The 21,518-nt window shown below is 34.0% G+C and overlaps 1 protein-coding gene across 7 annotated transcripts in view; it reads right to left on the bottom strand.

Moving 5' to 3' along the window:
- Positions 1–21,518, bottom strand: part of CNTN5 (contactin 5) — a 605,150-nt gene that overhangs the window by 493,637 nt on the left and 89,995 nt on the right. Inside the window, exon 2 of one of the 7 annotated variants that reach the window (XM_064645133.1) lies at positions 20,365–20,458. The exons of the other annotated variants lie outside the window; for them this stretch is intronic. The gene's annotated coding sequence lies outside the window, so the exon portion shown is untranslated. The remainder of the gene's footprint in view (positions 1–20,364; positions 20,459–21,518) is intronic. 7 annotated transcript variants of the gene reach the window in all.

The following is a 21,518-nucleotide window of genomic DNA, read 5'->3' as shown; positions in this document are numbered from 1 at the left end:
TTAATTACAGAGAGAGGAAATGTATGAAGAATATTTCTTGAATGCTATTTGTATCCAAGAGATTTATAGGATACCTTTCTACTAAGCATTATGATAGTTACTAATCATATGATAAAGTGGTTTTTTATTCCCCATAAGATACTTTGTGTTTAACTTCCTAATGCTTGAACACTGCAATTTTCAACCTTCATATAATTTCTTGGTAATACACCAAAATAGACATGGGTGATACAGTAGACTGAAACAATATCATTTGTAATTGTTTTATCTCCTCGTTTATTTTGAATTATTATTGATTTTTAGTATTTTTTTTTGTGTCCAGTACAACTATAAAGTCAATAGAAGATAGTAATCTTATTGGTTTTAATCCTCTGCTATCTTTTCATCCCTATCTTCCTTTTTATCCTGTTTTAAAAGCCACCATCCTCTGTGATAACATTTCTTAGCATTCTCTTTTTCTTTTTTAATGAAGGTTACTGCTTTTTCCTAAAGTGTAGATGGCTTTCAGTTAATCAAAAATTGATTCATGTAAATACAGGTATATATCAGATGAGGTGAGTTTAAAAAAACAAGCAAAAAACCTAATTATAATTACTAAAGTGATGGCAGAAGGTCAGTTCCTTGTCTGTCTCTTCATCACCGCTCTGGCAAATCTGTGTTTATGGGTTCTATTTTTCTGTGGAAAGCTCTACATATTCACTTATGACAGTGATCACCAAGAAATCTGGACCACTTCAGAGAATCTTTATGTGAATGGTATGGAACGGACTGAACTAAAGCCACTTCCAGAAGGATGAGGGAGAAATATGGGATTTCATGATTTACTGTCATCCAGATGTTTCTATTTGCATTTGGACAATTTTCACCTCCATAGCAGAGTACATGGATTAGAAGGCATTTGGCTAAAGTAACGACGAGTTTGTGCTTTGTAAATACTCACAAAAAATATATGTGAGAAAGAAGGGTGCATATTAAATTAGTTTAGTCCCCACATACTGTGTTCATGCTTGTAAACAATTTACGTGTGTTGTATAGAAAATTTACTGCAAAAAGTTTTTCTCAAATATTTAGGTACTGTTACACAGTATTTATCCTACCACTGAGCTAAAAAAAAATATTCTGAAGATCTTCTAGTATAATATGTAGATTTTGTCCATTTTAAAAAATTGGTCTCTGGAGAAAGGGGTAAAATGAAAAATTAATCCATACTTTAATTCTGCACTTTGGGGGAAAAACCCCACACCACTATGTCTATATAGAGTATTGTGAACCTCACTAAGTAATTTCCTTTCCATTTTTTACTCCCATAATTTGCCTGCATTTCATAAGGCGCTTTGGAATTAAAGAATGCAATCACATGCTTTGCTTTGAACATGTGCAAAATCTTCTGCATATACTGCCTTTGAGATATATTTTTAAATTACTTTCAAGGAGAGTCAGGGCAAACTTATTGAGTCAGCGCATGCATAGCCACTTTGTGCAGGCAAAAGAGAGCAAAGAGCAGTGCCACCAACAGCCCTGCGGCTGGCACAGGCTGTCTGTCCCCATGGCACTGGATTCTCTGCCAGAAGTATCAAAGTTAGCATGATTTATTAAGTTAAGAAAAAATAACGAATAATCAGAATTTGTCGTACGATTAACAACATTAGAATCAAATAACCCTGACCAAAATGATTCCACAAGAAGTCTTAGGAAAACTAAAATGTTCTGAAAAGAAATAGAAAAATGCTCGCAATATCATGTAAAATACTGAACTACATGTAGACAATATCTGAATTCTGAAAGTACCTCTTCCTATCAAGAAGTGGATATAAGCTTCTTCCGAAGTTCAAGATTTTTCAAAAAACAGGAGCTACAGCTAAAAAACAATGCTGGATTTGAGTATATCAGAAGAAAACTTATTCCATATAGACACCTAAATAAAACATTCAGAGCAACCCAAAAAATAGGTTACATTAAATTTAGGCCATCATTATCAAAGTACATAATGGGTTTAAAATACAGGTAGATCTTCTTATGACAGGAAAAACATTAAGCCAAAGTAGGAGGCTGAAATTGCATCAGATTTATTTGAGACCACAAGCCTAAGGAAAATATATACTAGTATGTGCAAGTTTTATAACTAACAGATTGCATTTCTTAGACTTCCGAAGTGTGATTCAGTTTAACAGACAAAGCATTTTCAAAGTATCTCCTATGTGTAAATATATTTTATTATTTCCTGAGTTTCTCATATATTCACCTGGAAGTTAGGTACTTTATATGAGTCAGATTTTATATAAAAGGACTTCAAATAAGTGTTTCAAATCTGTGTACAGGCCCTCAGTAAAAACAGTCCTTGGTGGAAATAGCCATCTTTGCCATTTTCACTGACACATGAAAAATTTAACAATATTCCATCTATTAAGTATGGAGCATACAACATTTAATTATTTTTGCTATGCATGATATAGCAAAAGTACATCGGAAGTCATATGACTGTGATATTTTCTCTGCAAGTCTAGAGGTGGTTGGACTTTTTTTGTTTTTTTAAGTTCAGTTAATCATCTTTCACTAAAAATATGTTTTGTATTCATTTTAAGCCACTGTTTCTCAATGTTGGATCAGAAAAGACTTTCTAGAACTTTCTGCAGCACAGGTCATGAGGTTTTTCTGTGATTTGCTCAAGACCTTTTATAAATAATGAGGTCTTAGTGATTTAATAATCATCCTCACATAGCACATATGTTTACAAGGAAAACTACTCAAATCCAACAGTCCTTTCTTGCTTAAATGTACCAAGAACATTGAACCAATGTCATCTCATTGACCTCAGTAGGCTCATAACCACAGCAGAAGCCAACACATCCTATAATAATCGACAAGGAAACGAGGACTTAAATGAACTAAGGATCATTTTGAAACACTATAATTCTTTATGATAGATATGTTTTACAGAATGCTACTTTTTAGTCCACAGTTGGCATCAGAATTTGACTTCTGCTTTTGTTAACTAAGCACTGATGAAGAATATAAAAGTTACAGAATAGCAACTAAGTCTTTTCAGAAAATGAGGATAAAAACAGCAAACAACAAACAAAAAGACCCCAACGCTTTATCAAAATTGTTAAAGTAGATATAACAGTGGTAAAAAGATGCTGAGTTTGAATATTTTACTCATGTTAGACTGGAAGTGTTTTTCTCCTCTGCTGCCCTCCCCAGCACTAGCAACCTTTTTTGTGGAGCCATGTTTTAAAAAGAAATTAGTAGTAATTTCTAAAATAATAGTCAGTACACTGTACACTGAAGGTTAAACTTTCAGTATTAATTTAGCTTTACTATAAAGCAGAGTGTCTATATTCATCTTACTGTATTTAATATATTATCAAAGTTAAGGTCTCTATAGACAAAAATAGCTTTATTTCAAAACAGTGTAGCTTAGCTGATGCAAAAATAAATGCATTGCTTATTGGAACTACTTTAGTACACAGCATAAGAATGTACATTTAGTACATAAAGAAAGCAAATCGTCTGCATCATTTGAAGAGTACAGGCTCTCTAGCTCTGCTGCTTATTTATACATGCCCATATATTCTGTAAGTTTCTGTGTGCATACAGAAAGTTCATTTTCATACTAAAGTAGTCTCTGATACTCAGTATTTTAAAAATTGCAGACCAATATCCTGTTAAAATGTAAATTTTCATACAGCATTTAAAATTTCAAAAAGCTATCTGCTTAACTAGCTACTAACATTTTCTCAGCTATAATAAAAATTATTCCATGACTTTACAAAGACCATTCCTACTGTTAAAAATAAATAAATAAATAAAAAGAACTAACCACACTTACTATAACAAGCTCATTTCTAGTCTTGAACTTAGCAATGTAGAACATTGTCCTTGTTTAAATGTGTTTCAACACATGTTGCTTCCTAAGAAAGTGAGGATTTACTCCATATGCTACAATGCTCTGCTACAAAGTGTTAGCATATACATGGTGATCAAAGTTGTCTTACTTTCCTCAGACTCACTGGGAACGTTGCCTGAAATCACCACAAAATGAAAGGTTAAATAATGCCAGTGTTTATATGGCAAACTATTACATGACAAACAAACTCATTTTGTCATTACAGCTTATAAAGCGTTCACAGACTTACAAGGATTTTCATTACAGGTCCACAAAAAGACTGATACAAAGTAACAAATAAATATACAAAATGCTGTGTTGATCAGATACCTGTGTCAACATGGTCACTTGGAATACGGTCAAACGCTAAACCTGTCCCAGTTCCTCCTTATCAGACAGCATTCCATTAGCAATCCAGTGTGGCAGAAGGACAGTGACAGCTTAGCTGGGTAAAATTCCGTGTCTATGGTACAATTATTGCACTACTGATTACTTCAGACTTTGGTGAGTTAATCCTTGGGGTATTAATTTACTGCTCTGACTGTACAAAACAGATCCTAGTGCTTTACCCCTCTGAGGGCTGTCACTGTAATTATTCCATATGGCACCACCAGTAAAATTTTTCTGTGCATCTTTCCAAGTAAACAGATTTTAGGATATTTTCAAGTCAATCAGCTAATGAGAAAGAACTGCAAAATACAGTGATCCTCCTTTGAGAAGAATTTAATTATTTCAAAGTCTTGCTATATTTCAATTAGGAAGAATCTTCCTTATTCAAAAAAAATTTTCCTGAAAGTTCTAAAATATTATAAAATATCTAAATTCAAACACAATTCTGGTTTTATATATGCAGACATAAGTACAGGTTAATCAACATGTATTATGAAAAAAAAAGAAAATTTAAAAAATTGAAGCAAAAATCTCAAACCAGGCTACTTCAACAAGTCTGAATGCTCTGATGCTATTTTTTGAAAATAAAATTGAAAGGAACATAAAATCCCACTTTGGTAAATAAAGTCTACTTATTCCACCGCCATTGGTATCTGATTGTCAAAGTTTTTCGTAACAATTTATACCTAATTGGATTAAGTTGTAAGCAAAGTAAAAAGTACTATGAGTCAGGTGTAAAAACAATCAACATGAATTCAGTCTTCAAAACTGGAGACTCAAAGGCGGGGATGTTTCCTACTGACTATGAAGTTAAGCTTGAATTTGACAAATTTCCTTCTCTGTTACAGTATTTTATTTTAATGCTATATTTCTTTGTGTGTAAGGGGAAAGTGAAGAGCAGAAAAGAAATATTTCAGGTGGTCTTTGTCAAGATCTTCTCTGAGAAAGTACTAAATGAGCTAATTAAGCTTGGAGATAAGGCAATATTTTCATGGATTAAAGACTGTCTATGAGAAAAATATCAAAGCTTACATCTGAACAATATTTTTTCCAGTGATAAAGGTCAAAAGTACACATCTTAAAGTATGAGAAAAAGTACATTAAGTGATCATATTTATATTATCTTAAATGAGAGTTAAGATGGAAAAATTTGTAGTGAGAAAGGATTACTTAGCTTTTGGGAGATCTGGTAAAGATTTCACATCTCCACAAAATTGTCAAATAGGGAAACTAAATGTTTCAGGCTAAGTGTTTAACTGAAAAAATTGACCTCAACATCAGTTTAGAAAAGGTAGTTAAGATCTCTTCACAAACAATGAATAGTAAAAATAAAAGATACTGAAATAAATAAGATGATAAGCAATACTGAGCACATGAATGCCTCTGTATGAATCGATGCTGCAGACTCATTTGGTTATGTTACCTGAAGTAGCCATAAGACCCTCTTCTCAGAGAAGAAAGAGAGAAATACAGAGAAGTGAGAATGTGGCTAACTGAAGGCAGAGCACTTGCACAAGTAGAAGTACCAATATGATAAGAATGTGATAATATAGAGTACTTATATTGTAATTAAAAAATAGTATCTAAATATTATTACTTTGGTTGAGTTACACATCTGTGCTTATTATTCTTATTACCACTGAATGGAATTAATGAAAGTCGCTGTAGGATTATATAAGTAACTCATATAAATAATATGATTTATTATTTATATATAAGCATGGATGGAATTTCACAGCTTCTTGTCGGACCGCTTTGAAAGATTTGTGCTGTTTTCTTTTCAGGCTGCAAACCAGCTTCTTCAGGGTTACCCACTGCTGACAAGCTTTTGATAATGCTGCTTATTTGTTCTTTATGGCTCATCTGAGCTATTCCTTCCTTTTACACATCAGAACATTGTTGTGTTGATGAATGCAGGAAGCCCCTTTGATCTGTGGGCATTTTTTAAAGCAGATAGTAAAAGACTGCATAGCAGTTAACTAGTAATTTCTTTTTTGAAGTTTTCTTTTTTAAAAGCAAAGCATGCTTTAGAGAAATTACCTTTCCTAATTTTAGGTTTTAATTACAATTTACCAATGTACCTTAACGTTCTTATTTTTTTTCAGTAACATTGGACTATTATTAAAAAAAAGGTCATAAATAGACCTGGCAACAATGTGTTCTTGCCATTATTTACAATGTTTTAAAGTGGTATTTATTTAACCAAACACAGCTATCTACATGTCTGCATCTAAGCTAGTCATTTTTGTATTCCTTTGTAGTCAATGAAAAGAAAAGACATTTCTTAGGTGGGAATTGTATCATCCTTAACAAGAACACCGAAATTCCATCAAATGCATCCAGCCAGAAAAGCAACTGTTTCTATCCCTTGACTATAAAGGGAATCTGATTAGCAATGTCTCCTTGGCTCAGACATTGATGTCTCCACTGTACATGTCTAAGATGAGGTGAGATAAATTCCTGGTTTCTGCTTTCCTTTCACCTCTGGGCTCTCTCATTTGAGTATCATTTCAACACATAGCCTGCACCTCTGGAAAGATTCAAAAGTACTGGTATCCCTCCCTATTTCACATTACTGCCATTTCAAGCACTGGTTTAAGAAGCTGCTAAAAAGCAACTCCAGCCTTAAGACATCAAAACTAATTTCCTCTCAATATTCACTGAATAAAATGACTGCAAATCCAAATTCCAGTCTCTTATATGATAGAAACAATACAGGGTTGCCTGGTCAGCTATGAACTTTCTCTTACAAGACACTGAGGTGGAGCTTTAGTAATCATAAAAAACGTTTTCATGCCTGAGTGATACTGCTTTGCTGCAATTGCCCTTCAAGTCCTTCAAAAGAAAAAAGAAAGTTCTTAATGCCTTTAAGCTATGATTGGAGTCAGAATTTAAGGTATAGTGAATTTAAGCAAAATTTGATGCCCAATTTAAAGGAAAAGTGATAACAAAACCAATGTGATTATTCAATTCAATAAATCCATCTTAAAATACACTCAGTACACATAAATACACTCTGGTATGTCAGTCATCTACCTAGCTGCAAACAGAATTAGCTGTTGGATTAGTAATATTCAAACCCTCAGTTTAAAATAACTGAATGCTCTCTTTAGACAAAAAAGTCTGAACATTCCTCAAATACCCTTATATGGCAAATTGAAGCAGACTTTTTATACTGAAGCAAAATAAGACAAAGTCAAACACCATTATACCAGATACACAGTCTGTGTATCCCACCAATTATGTGTCTGTGGAACACCCCACAGGCCATTTACTTAAGGGGACTGAAAAGAGGGATATAACCTAACTGGAAAGGCAATTCATTCATTTCTGTAATTTAGAAAGTTTACTACAGTCTAATCAATATTTTGGTTCTAATTTTATCTTTTTGTATGCAAAAATTGAAGCCTCAACATATATTAATATAATTTTTACTATTGATATGTGTTGATGCTATCTGTATCTCTAGAACTTTCAGTAATACTCAGGAATGCTGCATATTCCAAAGACTCAGGAGGTTCTCGGATGAGAAAACAGAGAAGCGAAAATATTATTATTAGTTTCACAGAAAACAAATATCCAGATTCACAATTTGGCAAATTCTAATATCTAGTATGTGACATTAGTTGCAGGAAGATAAGACAAGCAGAGTATGACAGAATATGTTCCTTTGTGAGTATCTTCTTGATCTCTGTTTGCCTTGAATTTTGAAATACAAAACTTAATATATCTTCCCAAGTTGTGATAATTATGATTATTCTGTTAGATACCTTTATATTTATACAATTACTTCCCTTTTGAATCATCTTCAATTTGTGGTCTCAATACTCAATAGCAGTGTATCTCAGAGACTTAGATGTTTCAAAAATGATTAAAAGCCCACCAATTTACCAAATAACCTTCAGTAACTCAATACTGTAATTTAATTGAAAACATTATCATGTTCCCATGTAATAAGAAAGGAAAACTAAACCTCCAGCTTCCTGTTTCAGTCAATAATGCACTAACATTAGGTCCACTCTTGTCTTCTAAGGCCATCTGTTTTTGTGATACAGCCTGATCTTTCTCATTTTCATCTCCATTCTTCCATCACTCTCTACCCTTCTCGGTTTTGCATACAGTGGCTTTGATGATTTTTTGACTAGAGCTTCATCAAGGTGGACTCTTCCTTACATTAAATTCAATTCTCCAAATTCAATAAAAACTTTTCTTTCAGAAGCAAAGTAAATGAGCCTAACTCTTTTCAAGGATCTCATGTGCTTATGTCCAACACAAAATAGTGAATGGGACTGAAAGATAAAAACAGAATAGAATTTATTAAGTTCCTAAAAGCTGTTTTTTGTTCTGAGCATGCCGTCTTCTTCCATGCCTTCCCCTTTATAAGAGTTTATTCTCATATATTTTCAATTTTGAAGCATTCTACAGTGGTAACCACTTATTTCAATGAGATTCAACAATATATCTTCCGAGTGACTCATGATTGCATGCATAGAACTGTAGGGAAGGGGGAAAAAAAAGAAACTGAATGTTACTTCTCTTGGCAGCATAAGTTTTATAACTATTTATAGACCTGACTCCAATAATAAGTACACTTTCACCATGGGAGAAAATATACATCTTTCCGATGTGAACAAAGTATTCAATGCTTATCAAACTATAAAGTTTGAAAAGTTTCTCTATTTCAAATCCGTGGAAGAAATTACTACTCGGCTGACACTTTGAGAATGAGAATACATTATCTTTACTACAGCGCACTCACAAACTTACATTGATTCCTATGGGACAAATATTTCATAATATGAAAGTCAAATCCTGTTGTGCCTTGTCATGTTCACTGCAATCCCTTGGCTTCTTTAAAACTGCAACAAAAGAAATGTACTACACTAGAACATTATGATATTGACAAAAAATTTGCCTAGCCAGGATGAACACTCATACCTGTTTTAGAAGGGATTTTCAGGACAATCTCAGCTACAAGCATGTCCTGTAACAGATTATTGTTTACACTGGCGTGGTCTGTTCTTTAACTGGTTCGATGGAGGTCTAAGCATGCTTCCCATCAGAATGCCAGGTACAGATTGTCCAAATGTGCATGAGCTTACTACAGTGAGTGGATTAAAAATAGCAAGGATGGAAGAATGGGCCATAAAGACAGTGGAAAGAATATGAAAAACATTTATAAGGATTTCAACATAATTTCCCTAAATGCAAAAATCTCAAGTTCTGTAGATACAAACTGTTTTAGGCAATTTCTTTTAAATTAAAAACTAATGATCATTTAACTACAGATTTCAAGCTTGAGGGGAACACAATCACGGATATACATACACAGCATGTGAGGGAAATATTAGAACTTTTAGGGAAGAAAAAAGTGCACTTTTAGTGGGTTTGATCTCTACTGTGATTTTAAAAAATTTCTCATGAAAAATATTTTAAAATATATGTTAATTAATTGGTAAGCAAGGGAAAAGCATGCAAATCACTTTTCTCTTGTTCAATTTTAAACACATACCTCAACCTTCAGTATCTATATTCTGGACAAATTTGCTGGATAGCATGTACAAAGCATGCAGTTATTGCTATGGATGTGAAGTATGTGTACGGATAGTTTCTGTTATACTGGTTTTGTCACTTTTTCTAAGATCACTTCATGCAGACTCCTTCTGTCTATCTATTTATACGTTAGTTTCACTGGTTAATTTTGCCAATAAAGTGTCATTCATCTCAATTACTGCCAGGTTATTAAAGTGCAGAAAACTTCAGTTTTGTGATTTGCAGCTAATGATGGTTATAGTGTCCAGAGAGCTTAATAAAGGAAGGTTGTTTCAGCGTCTAAACTGGAATGAGTTTCAGTATGTCTGTACTAAGGTACCATTGATCTGCTTGTATTTTGTGCTGGCCATGAGTCAGCTCCATACAGAAGATGCATGACTATGTTGTGAGAAACTAAGTCCTGTATAATATATCCTGAGAGGTCTCAGGAATTTACAACTCAGATCTGGTGACCTAACTAGCAAAGTCATATAGCATTTGTTATTTTTAAATACTGGTAAATTGCATCTAGATTTCTTCCTAACTGACTGTGTGACCTTAACCAAAACTAAAGTAACTCAACAAGGAAAAAAGTATCTCTTCTGAAGTGTTTTCAATTTTCACTACGGTGGAGTCATGTTTTAGCTTCCTTGGTAAAGCCTGTTCTTTGTATTCCAACTGCTTCTGCCATTTCTAGTATAATTGATTTGGGGACACCAGTTCTAATTTTGCCAATAGAACTCCATTTCAGCGGGCAATGGGCTAAGAAGGAATTAGTTTCTACCCTTCCCTCATCTTTTTACAACATAAAAACCAAATTAAACACAGTGGTTGAAGTAATTTGTTCATTAGAGTTTCACAGACCATTTCTGCAGCTTGAAAACAAATTCCTCTTTCCACTGTTTGATGTGCCTTCCACAAGGCCAGGGATGTGGGGACAGCTTTTACCTCTAACATCATAAATGAGGTCAAATGGAGCAAACTAGCAGTTGAAAAATTGAAAATTTACTTGAGAAGAGAAAGGAAAGAGCTCCTTCTTGAATTCCAAGTTACATGAATGTCCTGCAGGAATTAATTGAGTGGTTGCATTGACTGTGGTTTTGAGATTTTCTCTCCCTCCGAAACATGACTTCTCTTGACACTATTGCAGCACACACATGCATTAGCTAACGTACTGTCGACATGATTCACTTTTTTGCCTTCCAAAACCACCTATATTCTGCAAAAACAAAATCTCTAAAAGCTTTGAAGACCAGTTTTTTTCTGAAAAGTAACTCCAGCAAAAAGCATCTCAGTAGTCTACACTTGTCCCTTGATGATACACCAATCAGCTCTGCTCCATTTACAAGTAAAATAACCTCTCTCTGAAAAAAAAAACCCAAAAGACAACAAAACAACGAAAATCCTTGACATACCCTAAAAATTTACTTGATATCAAGCAGGATTTGTGTATGGCTAGATCTCTACAGTACTATATTGCTGTCTTTCTCAGGTTGTGCTCTCATTCAGTGGAGCTCTGTTTTACATTTTGCAGTACTGGATCACACAGAAGAGTAATGAAGCTTAATACCCTTCCTTCAACAGCACAGTGGAGTAAATGTTCTAGAAAGTGAAAAAAACCCCTGACTTTGATAGGCAGTGAGGTAACATTACAGCTCTCATTCTGAGCTGGTGTAACTAGAAATCAACCGAATTCTGAAAGTATGACAGTATAAATTCCTCACGAGACAAAGACAGCTTTGATAACATGACATATTCTATTATTTAGTGACAGACTCTTTTTGAGACTTGTAAACATTACTTGCCTTCAAAGGCTGTTTTTTTCAAAGAATTATTATCCGTGTTTTATAGAGAAACTTTATTATCTGTCTCTTCTATTAAAAAAATATTGACTGCAATGATTAAAGTACACTAAGAACATTTTAGATTATATGAGATATAAGAATATATAAGCACTCTGTAGGACAGGAAAAGATTTAAATATGATTTTGATAAATTGAAGAAAAACTCAAAAACAAGAATACAAAATTCAATAAAGAAAAAATAAAGAAAGGAGAAAAAATGCACAAAGGGAAGAATAACTGGTTAGCAGTTATATGAAACAAAAGGATGTGGCAGTTGTGATGGATCATTAATTGAATGAGTCAGTAATGCCCCATAGTTACAGAAAAAAAAGCAACTCAATCTGGTTTATCCTAACAGAAATTTCTTATATAATAAGACAGGGAGATAATAATGAAAATTCTAGTTGATTCTCGTAACGCCTCAAAATTAGGACTATTTTAGATTGTAGGGACACTGTAATTTAATAAGATGTAAAAAATGAAAAGAGGGACAGAGAAAAACAAGTATGTTAAATGAAGGCTTAGACAATGTGTCCAATAGAAAAGCTTGAAGAAACTGATTTTTTTTTAGAAAGTTCAAGAAGACATAAAGACAGTCTTCCAACTTATAAAATATTGTCAAGCAAAGGATAACAAAAAGAATTCTCCATTTTACCAGCAGTGAGTAAATTATGTAAAAAAAGCAAAAATAACAACTGGTGTGTGTGAATGCACATATCTCACAAAAACTCTCTGAGATTTTTAAGAGGTGAATATATGCATGAAAACATGCATTCTTTCACTATTTTAGTAAGACAGCCAATATATATAAACACATGATAAAAATAAACAGCTAAGTTTTAGGAAGCTGGAAATTATTGCATATATTTTTATGCATATATAGATACACATATACATCTATATATTGCATATATATAAGATATCTACTTATATTTTATTAGCATGAATTCTGTGGGAGCAAATGCATATCGCAAAAAAAATCCTAAACACTCAAAGATTACTAATTCCACTTAAGGTAATCACTATGGAGTTTTAGCCTCTGATAATAAAAGAAGTATTTCTCCAGATGTATGAAATCTTCTGCAAAGAAAGTTCCACTGGAAAGATCTCTGAGGGCATCAGGTGGACTCTGTTAGTAATTGTATTCTGTTATTTTGTCTTATTGTAATATAAGGAGTTGTTCATTGGTGAGCAATTATTTTCCATGTTCATTAGGGACAGGACAAGAATAAATGAGCTTAACAGAGAAGATTAGGTTTGATATTAGGAAAACTTGTATAGTTATACAGGTAGTTAAATGCTGAAAGCAGTGACCCAAGGAAGCCGTGGAATCTCCTCTTTGCTTGAACAAACGGAGGAAAAGTCAGGTTCTGGGTGGTGAGTTTTATGAGGTCTGCAAGGATTTGCTGGATGCCCATAACTTTGTTTCCATTAAAAATCTACAAACATAGAACCACAGGACCAGAGAAAACTAGGGCTGGCAGGATGCTGACTTTCCCCCCCCTTCACCCCCAGCAGAATTAGCTATAGTTGTGTGCTATCTATCAATAGTTTATCTAAACTGTTGTTAAAAGCCTTCAGCAATCTGAATCCTGCAAGCTCCTTGGGCAAGCTATTCTTGTGTTCGCACTCTTAAAGCAAAGTGTGTATCAATCCCTACAGAAACATACTCTATGACAATATTCAACGCCAAGTGAGGCAAAACAGAGACACAGAATGGAGGAAATACTCTTATCAACAACTTTTGATGTCATTTTTTGATTCATTTGATACTTTGGGAATGTTACCTCAATCCTTGTTTTACTATATCATGAATCCCACACAAGGGAATAATTTAATCCGCAGAAAACTGTAGAAGCCTAATTTACAGTCTGATCAAACTCATTACAACAGGCAGGACTCATAGTGAGTGGGCAGACTGTCCAGGCTGTGTATATAATTGAGCAGTGTCTGCTACACTGCAAACCAAGCCTCCTAAAATGGACACAGAAATGTAACTTTCTGCAAGAGTGCACAATTTTTAAAAGCTTACTATGTTTTTCCAATTCTGTTTCCACTTGAGAGCAATGAGCTCCCATTAGTGGGAGATGAAACAGAAAATAACACTGAGGAAAAGAATATGAACTGAAATCCATTTATTTTTAAAATATGCTGTTAACTCAATATAATTTATGCTACACAAGTGACAGAGATATGTGTCAGTAGCATACGAATATGGTCATTTTTGTTGCTGTTTGCTTTTTTGTGCTGCTGATAAAACCCATACATCTGCTTGAAACAGGTCCACTGTAATATTGCCTTTAACTTAATTCTGTAGTGTATGTCTGTAGATGGAAGAGCCAATAAGCAAGACTGCCCCTTTTCATATTTCATATTATTGAGGGAATTTTCTTTCCAGAGTGTGAATTTTTTAATATGTACTGTAAAGCACTACACTGTGACTGACATTGATTTTATAAGTAACTTACTTTATAGAAAGTATAAATACCATAAGCGCTAATTCAAGTGTTAAAAGCAGATGTTTTCTTCAATATTTCTTTAGAAGTGAAATTGTATCTTACAAAGCTAACTGTTTACTGCACATGTACATAACTGCAATTTAGTAATCGCATTTTAATTAACTTTCAATTCAGTGAATAATTAAAAAAAAAAAAACGAACAAACTTACAGACTAATATTCAAGTAGTTAAAAGAAAAATTAGTCTTGCATATCCAGTGATTTCTTTCTTCTCTAACCTACAGACAGACAGACTGAAGAGGCAAAAAGAAACAAAGCCAGGAACTATTTACACCTCATGTTTTGTCAGGTCATTGTGAAATTACTTCGAAATGCTTTTACACTACTATTCCAGCACCATCATGCAAACATTAATTGTTCAAAAATATAATTCATGTTTCAAAAATATATTGTACCCAGGGATGACATTCTTACTGAAGTTTAATAGTCATTAATAGTATTTTCAAGTTTTGGCCCCAACTCCTTCTAGTGCAGGAGCACTAGATGCTATTAAAAAAATATTACTTTTAAAAAAGATTATTTTTATTTGCTTATATTAAAAATGCTTCCCCTCCCCCAATCTTTATTAATCCTGAATCCACTGCTATCATTTTAAGCACCTCAGAAAATCTCAATTGCAAAACACACACAGAGCATGCTCTTGACATGAATAATATCATCATCTTCTCTTAGGCTAAAAACACAACCTGTGCCGTGAAGCTCAAGTGCTCCTGCTGAATGGATGCATGGTTGACCATAGTTTGATCTGGAAGTGTACATGCCATATACTCTTTCAGAGCCAGGGACATGGGATAAGATTTTTAGAGGCCTGGTCTGTCCTCTGGATCGGTACCTATGTGTTGAATCCTATAAAGCTCACTCACTGACTTCTCTAATCCATGGATGTCTGGAGAAGGAGACTCTCTAATATTCAAAAAATTCTTGGTGCCTAAATAAACTGATAGTTCTGAATACAAAATGGAATATAATAAACACAGTGCACACATATATTTATTAAAAAATAAAATAAAATAAAATATATAAATAAGAAGCAACAAGTACTCCTAGATTTTGTCTGCAAAACTGACTTCTGCAAGAGCTTTAACTTAGTTAGATGTTTTATGTTTAGGAATTAGTAATTCAGATTTGCTTTAACAAAGTCTTCTAGGAGCCCTTACAAGCTCGCATCTATGAATTTAGCTTTGCTCCTTATCCTCCAAAAGGAAAACTGATAAGAATATTCAGGCCTTAAAGAACAGAGAGAATCTCTTAGGTTTATCCAGTCTTTCCACAGCCATTACTTTCACACTGATGCACCTTTATGAAGTTTAAAGAATGAAAAACACCTTGGAAGTCTTAAATAGTGAGGTGATTAGATGATATAAACCTAGATGATCTTAGTAGGCAATTTTTAACCTAAGCAGAGTAAACAAAGATAAACTTCTTCACTCTGGGCAAATTTAGCAAAATACAGCAAATAAGTATCCAGGAGGCACACTTTTCTGTGACTATTAAATTCGTCTTCATTCTTTGTTATATCCTTAAACTGTTAGAAAGAATGCCTTCTGTTATTTTGGAAGAAAAAAGCTTTAGGAAGTAGAAGACACAGTAAATTTTGCATCCATTAAGAAAAATCAAAAGAAAGAAAAAAACAATAAAACCCCCCAAAAAAACCCTAAACCAACAAAAAACAATCAATCATAAATCTCTTTCCCGAAGCTTTGAAGGATGTGCTTGGCTGTATTGAAATAAAGTTGAAAGAGTACGATAACATTATAAGCTATCTGTTCTCTCTCAAGCCCCTGGAGACAGAGGATGAAGAGGAAACTCAGAAGATCATATAGTTTGAGGCCAGAAGGCAAATCTATTATCATCCAAACCAGCATACTGAAAAAAAATGCAACATGAAATTCATTATAGCCTTTCTTCTCAAATAAATAAATATCCAAAATTCTTCTTCATAATCTCCACATATTCTAAATGTCATAGTTATTCTAGGGTAGATGAAAATAACTAACTGAAAGGAAAGTAATATAGTTTAGTTTGCTTTAGTTTGCTCTTTATTTATGAGAAGAGCCAGCTATCATTTTTGACATATGTAAAAAATTATTTAACTGCAAAACAGTATGAAAAAGAAAGATATTTGCTGAGGACATTTTCTCAACAATAAGAAATCTACTGAGGTCTGCTTTCATATTGTCCTGGTTACCGTGCCAAAGGGAAATCTTGTCTACAGTTAACCATGATGGGGATAAATCTTTTATAAATACTTGGAAATCAAGCAGAGTAAGATAAATTTCTGTCTACTTTTCTTTGTAATATAATTATGAGAAAGCCTTTTTTCTTTACTTATTTCTTTTTTACTTGTTTGCTTGCTTGCTTGTTTGCTTTAATATCATCTGTGATATAAGCTAAAAGACACTACCGTATTAAGAAAAGAATCTCCTTATAGTAGCTATAACCCAGGTAGGAGAAGATCAGCTGTAAGTTGAGTTGCCCTTTTGAAAAAAAAAGTAATCCAAAATTGTTATTTTCCAGTTAAAGGTAATCTTATTTCCTTTGAAAATGTATAATTCAGTTGCAAAAGGAAAAGCACTAATATGCAGGGTTTAGGTTTTTGTTCACCTATGCTATGAGATGCCAATATTTGGAGTAAATTAATTCACTCAGCTTATAGTCTTGTTTTTTACTAATTTTTAAAAAAAATCTTAGTAATAGAATATAGAAGCAATAAAGATTCCAAAAGCATGAATTTCTGTCATGATTTATTAATATTACAGGTTAAATGTCATCAAGGACCTCCAAATTTATTAATGAGCAAGATTAATGGTAAAAGACTTTATCTCACTGATACAAAAATTTGGACTGATATTTTTAGGCTTCATAGTGAATTCACAACATCAAAAAATTTAAGTGGAGATTTGTTTGAAATATATCTGAATACACTGTATATCTCCTATTCTGACAACAAAGACTGTATTGGGTCAGTTATAGAGTGTTCTAGTTGAAGCGATATTAAAAGAGGTGCATGGCACTTGGGGCAATCAAGGAACTACCAAAAATATTAATACTATGATAATGAGCAGGTTTGGAATGAAAATTTAAGAACAGCTGCTACATTTTTGATCATGTGATAGAATACATTCGTCTGAAGTGAGAACTTTTCCAGCAAAAATAAGATCGTGGCCAGTAGCTAGGAGACTACTATCTTTGACCTCTGATCTATCACATATCTGACTGCATACGTAGTTTAGTTATTTTGCCATTAAAAAGGTGAGACTTTGGGTTAGGAATCTGTTTGCAGGAGAATTCAAATAAAAAAAGAATGTGAAAGGGCTCATTAGGACCAACTCAATAATCTCATAATGTGTAATTATAATATAAGTTTTAGGGCATTGGAAACAGCCAAAGAAAATCCTGACCATCACAGTCTCTCTCTTGTCTACCTCTTCTGGGGAGTGGAAGGGGAGGGGACTTATTAACCTTGAATTCATTCAGAGTTAATGTATATAGAACACCTCTAGTTGGCAACATAACTGCATTGAAACGATTGCTCATGAGAAGGTGAGTGAGCATACACATGATGAGTGCACAGGAATGCCAAAGCTTTCCCACCAAAGATAATAGAATGGGTAACCACATTCTAATCTGTTCCAATATATAAAATATAATTTTATAATTCAGTCCTTTGGAAGGACATTGTATGTGTTTTTTCTCTTTTTAATAAATTTAACAGACCTGAATACTTAAAGCACTGATTTTCACTCAAAAACAGGAATTATGAGTATGTTCCCATGTTGTCTCTTCATACTACTTCATGTTTTATCTCTTGAAGGTTACTTTTTCCTCATGTTTGCACATCCTATCTGTATTATAGACTACAGTTGTTGAATTTGTTTACGGGCCAGCTCTTTCAGAAATTTTAGCCTATGATTGATGCAGACTATCAAACATTTTTTAATTTCATGTTTATTGCTTGAGGATACTGGTTAACAAGTTACTTCATGAGCTAATTTCAGTGTGGCACAACATTTCAATGAAAAAAATATCACTGCCAAGCCCTATTCAGTTTTGAATATGAATTTGTGAACCTCAAATGTCTGGAGCTGATTATCAGATAACCTACAAGACTGGCAGACTGCTCTATATCATATAGACAATTTTTCTACTTGCTGCGTGCCACTCCCTTGTATAGCTCCTTCCACATTAAAAACTTAATTGTGCCTTCTGCTTCGCATTTCTGTGCTTACATTTGCAGTTACTTTTAATATAATTAATGTAATAGTGATGAACAACAGAACTATTTGAATAAGTAACCACCTATGAATTTCAACACTTGAACTGAAAATATGGGAAATGAAAGCTACGATCTTGAATGCCCTATCCATCAGAAATTGACAGTACCATACAGAAAAGCTTCTGTCCTATCTTTTATAGAATATATTTCCCATTAACTTGAATGTATCGCCTGTTAAAGCTGCACAAAAATCGGTGATAGCAAGGATTTTGTTAGGTAAAATGAAAAATATGGAGTTTTAGTGTTTTCTTGTAATTTTCAATGAATTATGTTAAATAGAGACATTTAAGTAAATGGATCTATTAAACTTATGTCTGTTCTAACTGGCCTCACAGGCTGTGTGATAGGACAGGTCATGTAGCCATCTGCATTTAACTCAGTTTTAAAGTTTGCTTTGACATTTACTTTTATGCTTCAGGTGCTGTGATTAAATAGAAATGATGAATGAGTACTGTAAATGACTACTCAATTGTCTAGGGTACAAAGATGGCACTTGTCCATCATGACCTCTAACTAATTTCCTCTATCACTTTCTCTCCTGATTTATTCTGAGTAGTTTATTCTGACTCCCAGATATTTCCAAATCCCCATATTTTGCTCCCTGTTCAGCCATTGCTCCCTCCCCACAGGGTTTCCATTCACTTTTTTATTCAGCATGATGTAACTGTGAAAGGTGTTAAAGTTCTTACAAGCATTAGATGCTAAGGTATGGCCTGTTTCCATTGCTGTGGGACAAATTTATATGAGCTTTTCCTAGACATACCCAGGTTGGCTGTCTACAGAAGAGCTAATCAGCTGGGTTCCCCTTATAGTTAACAGAGGGAAATAAACCCTTTTGGATATAATTTGTCTTATTCTAGATTGAGATGAATTGTGATCTACTAATGCTTATTTCTTATAAGGCATCATCAGGGGAACAAACTATTATTAGACCATATATGGATGTTAAATCTTCAGTGAATATTTCAGATGTGTATGTTTATGTCTGGTAAGAGAATATAATAATCTTACTCTTTCCAGATTCTCAGACATACAAAATGCAAGTAATTTTACAGGCTGGATGGATTTCAGATGAATTTAGTCTCCCTTAAAAACGGAAAAGGGAGACAAGACAATAACATCAAAGTGATTAGGATTCTGTTGCTCATTTACAAAGAGAGGAAATACCAAGAGCCTAGTAGACAGGTAATTACAGAGTTACTATACAATCTTCCTGTCTTTCTCATTTTCTTTTTGGTAGAACTAAAGCTGATTTGATTTTGATTCCACTTCCACATGTTTCCACGTCAAGAAAGGAGCCAAGCTGGCAGCCACCCTCACACCACCTGGGCTGGGACCGAAATTCCCTTTGCAGCTACACACCCCATATTCACGTAGTTAGACCAGGTTTCCTTACTGGCTCCACCCCAGGTTTCCCATAGCACAGTCTCAGACGTCATGATCCTTAAAATAATAAATAACTAAATAACAAAATAACAGCTCGAGCTGGGTGCCTACAAAGAGGGACCCTGAAAACAGGAAACCCTGGGCTTTTAAACCCTTACAGTCTACGCGTGTGAAAGTGGGTAGTCATCAGCTTCTGCCATGTCTCTAAGTGTCCAGTCACCTGTCACCTGCTGGTACAGGTCCCTGTGCCCTTGGTTATGCAAAGGGTCAGCAGGTCATGGCCTCCTGACTGGGGTTTTCACAACCCAGAGCTCAATCAACAGCTGGTACTGCAGCTGCACAGCAAGCAACCTGGTTTGAATGTATTCCTCAACAATCCAAGTCAGATGTCCAAGTTATGCCCATATGGTTCACATGATTGCACTGAAAATTGCCCTATTTCAGGATGCCGAGTCTAAAAGTTGGTCATACTGTGAACAAGCTGTCTTCTAGCCAGTCTGAACTCAGCCTGAACTCTTATTACTAAACCCACCTGATCTTATGCCTCATAGTATCCCTCGTAGCATCCTAACACTCCAGTGAGTAAATTCAGATGCCTTCCGGGTAAGACTTCACTTCTCCCAGCTCTATGACATGAAAAACGAAAAAAAAAAAAGTAAAAAAAAAAAAAAAAAGACAAACAAAAAGAACCCCCAAAACATTTGATCCTTTGAAACACTCTATATTACACCCAGGACTGAGTTTCCCCTCCTGCTAATGGTAACAGGGCCAGTTCAGAAACAGTTCTCATACGTTCCCGCATCCAGGAAGCAAAGCTGAGGACTGCAAATGTGTGTGTTTTATCCACATGGCACTGAAATTGTAGCTAGTCAATCAAGACTTTTTATGAGGAAAAAGTGAAGGAATCTAAAACACAAACACTTAGACAGCCACCTTGTAAAAAAGTGAGGATGACTTCCTGACTAGAACTAGGAAAGGCTCATGAAAGTTTAAAGAAAAGGCTGGAGAGGTAAGCAAAATGAGCAAACTGGGTTTACTGACTGTATAATCATCACTGAAGAGATTCTTTATTCTCTCTATTTTTCCCCTTTCTGAAAATGAGTGATTTTTTTTTCATTTGCAATGGAATTTATCATCTGTTTTATGGTAATAAAACTAAAGCTCTTGATGGAGCATTTAAAATCCCTGAATAAGTCATTATAACATTTCTTTTTACTTTTTATTTCCTAAATAATCTTCACAATTCACTGCAATTTGAATCCAATAATTGATTTTGAGTCATTATCTTCCATTGTGCAGTCAGTAAACACTTTAGATTCTGTTTAAGGTGTAGATACATTCTTAACAGTGAATTCTGTAAGACAAACATGGAAAAGACCATTTTAAATGGTTCTCTGAAAGACTGCATTATTAGCATGTTCAGTAAATGTCTTAAAAACTGAGTTGCAAGAAGAAACTATTCAGTATTAAACAATATTTCATTTCCTATGGTGTCACCAATTTTTTTCTTTCTGCTCTGTTCCGCTGAGTCTATGAAGACCATTACTACTATTATAACTTTTAAAACCATTCCAGATAAAAGGACATTATTACTGGATTATACAGGTCGACATATTGCTTGGACATTTTTGTCTGACAGTGTAACTTTTTTTTTCCACATTTGACAGTTGAACTTATTTTATTAAG

This window comes from Pseudopipra pipra, chromosome 2 (genome assembly GCF_036250125.1).
Source record: "Pseudopipra pipra isolate bDixPip1 chromosome 2, bDixPip1.hap1, whole genome shotgun sequence".
Taxonomy (NCBI): domain Eukaryota; kingdom Metazoa; phylum Chordata; class Aves; order Passeriformes; family Pipridae; genus Pseudopipra; species Pseudopipra pipra.
Note: the sequence above shows the minus strand (reverse complement) of the source record. Positions and strands in the feature narration are given on the sequence as shown.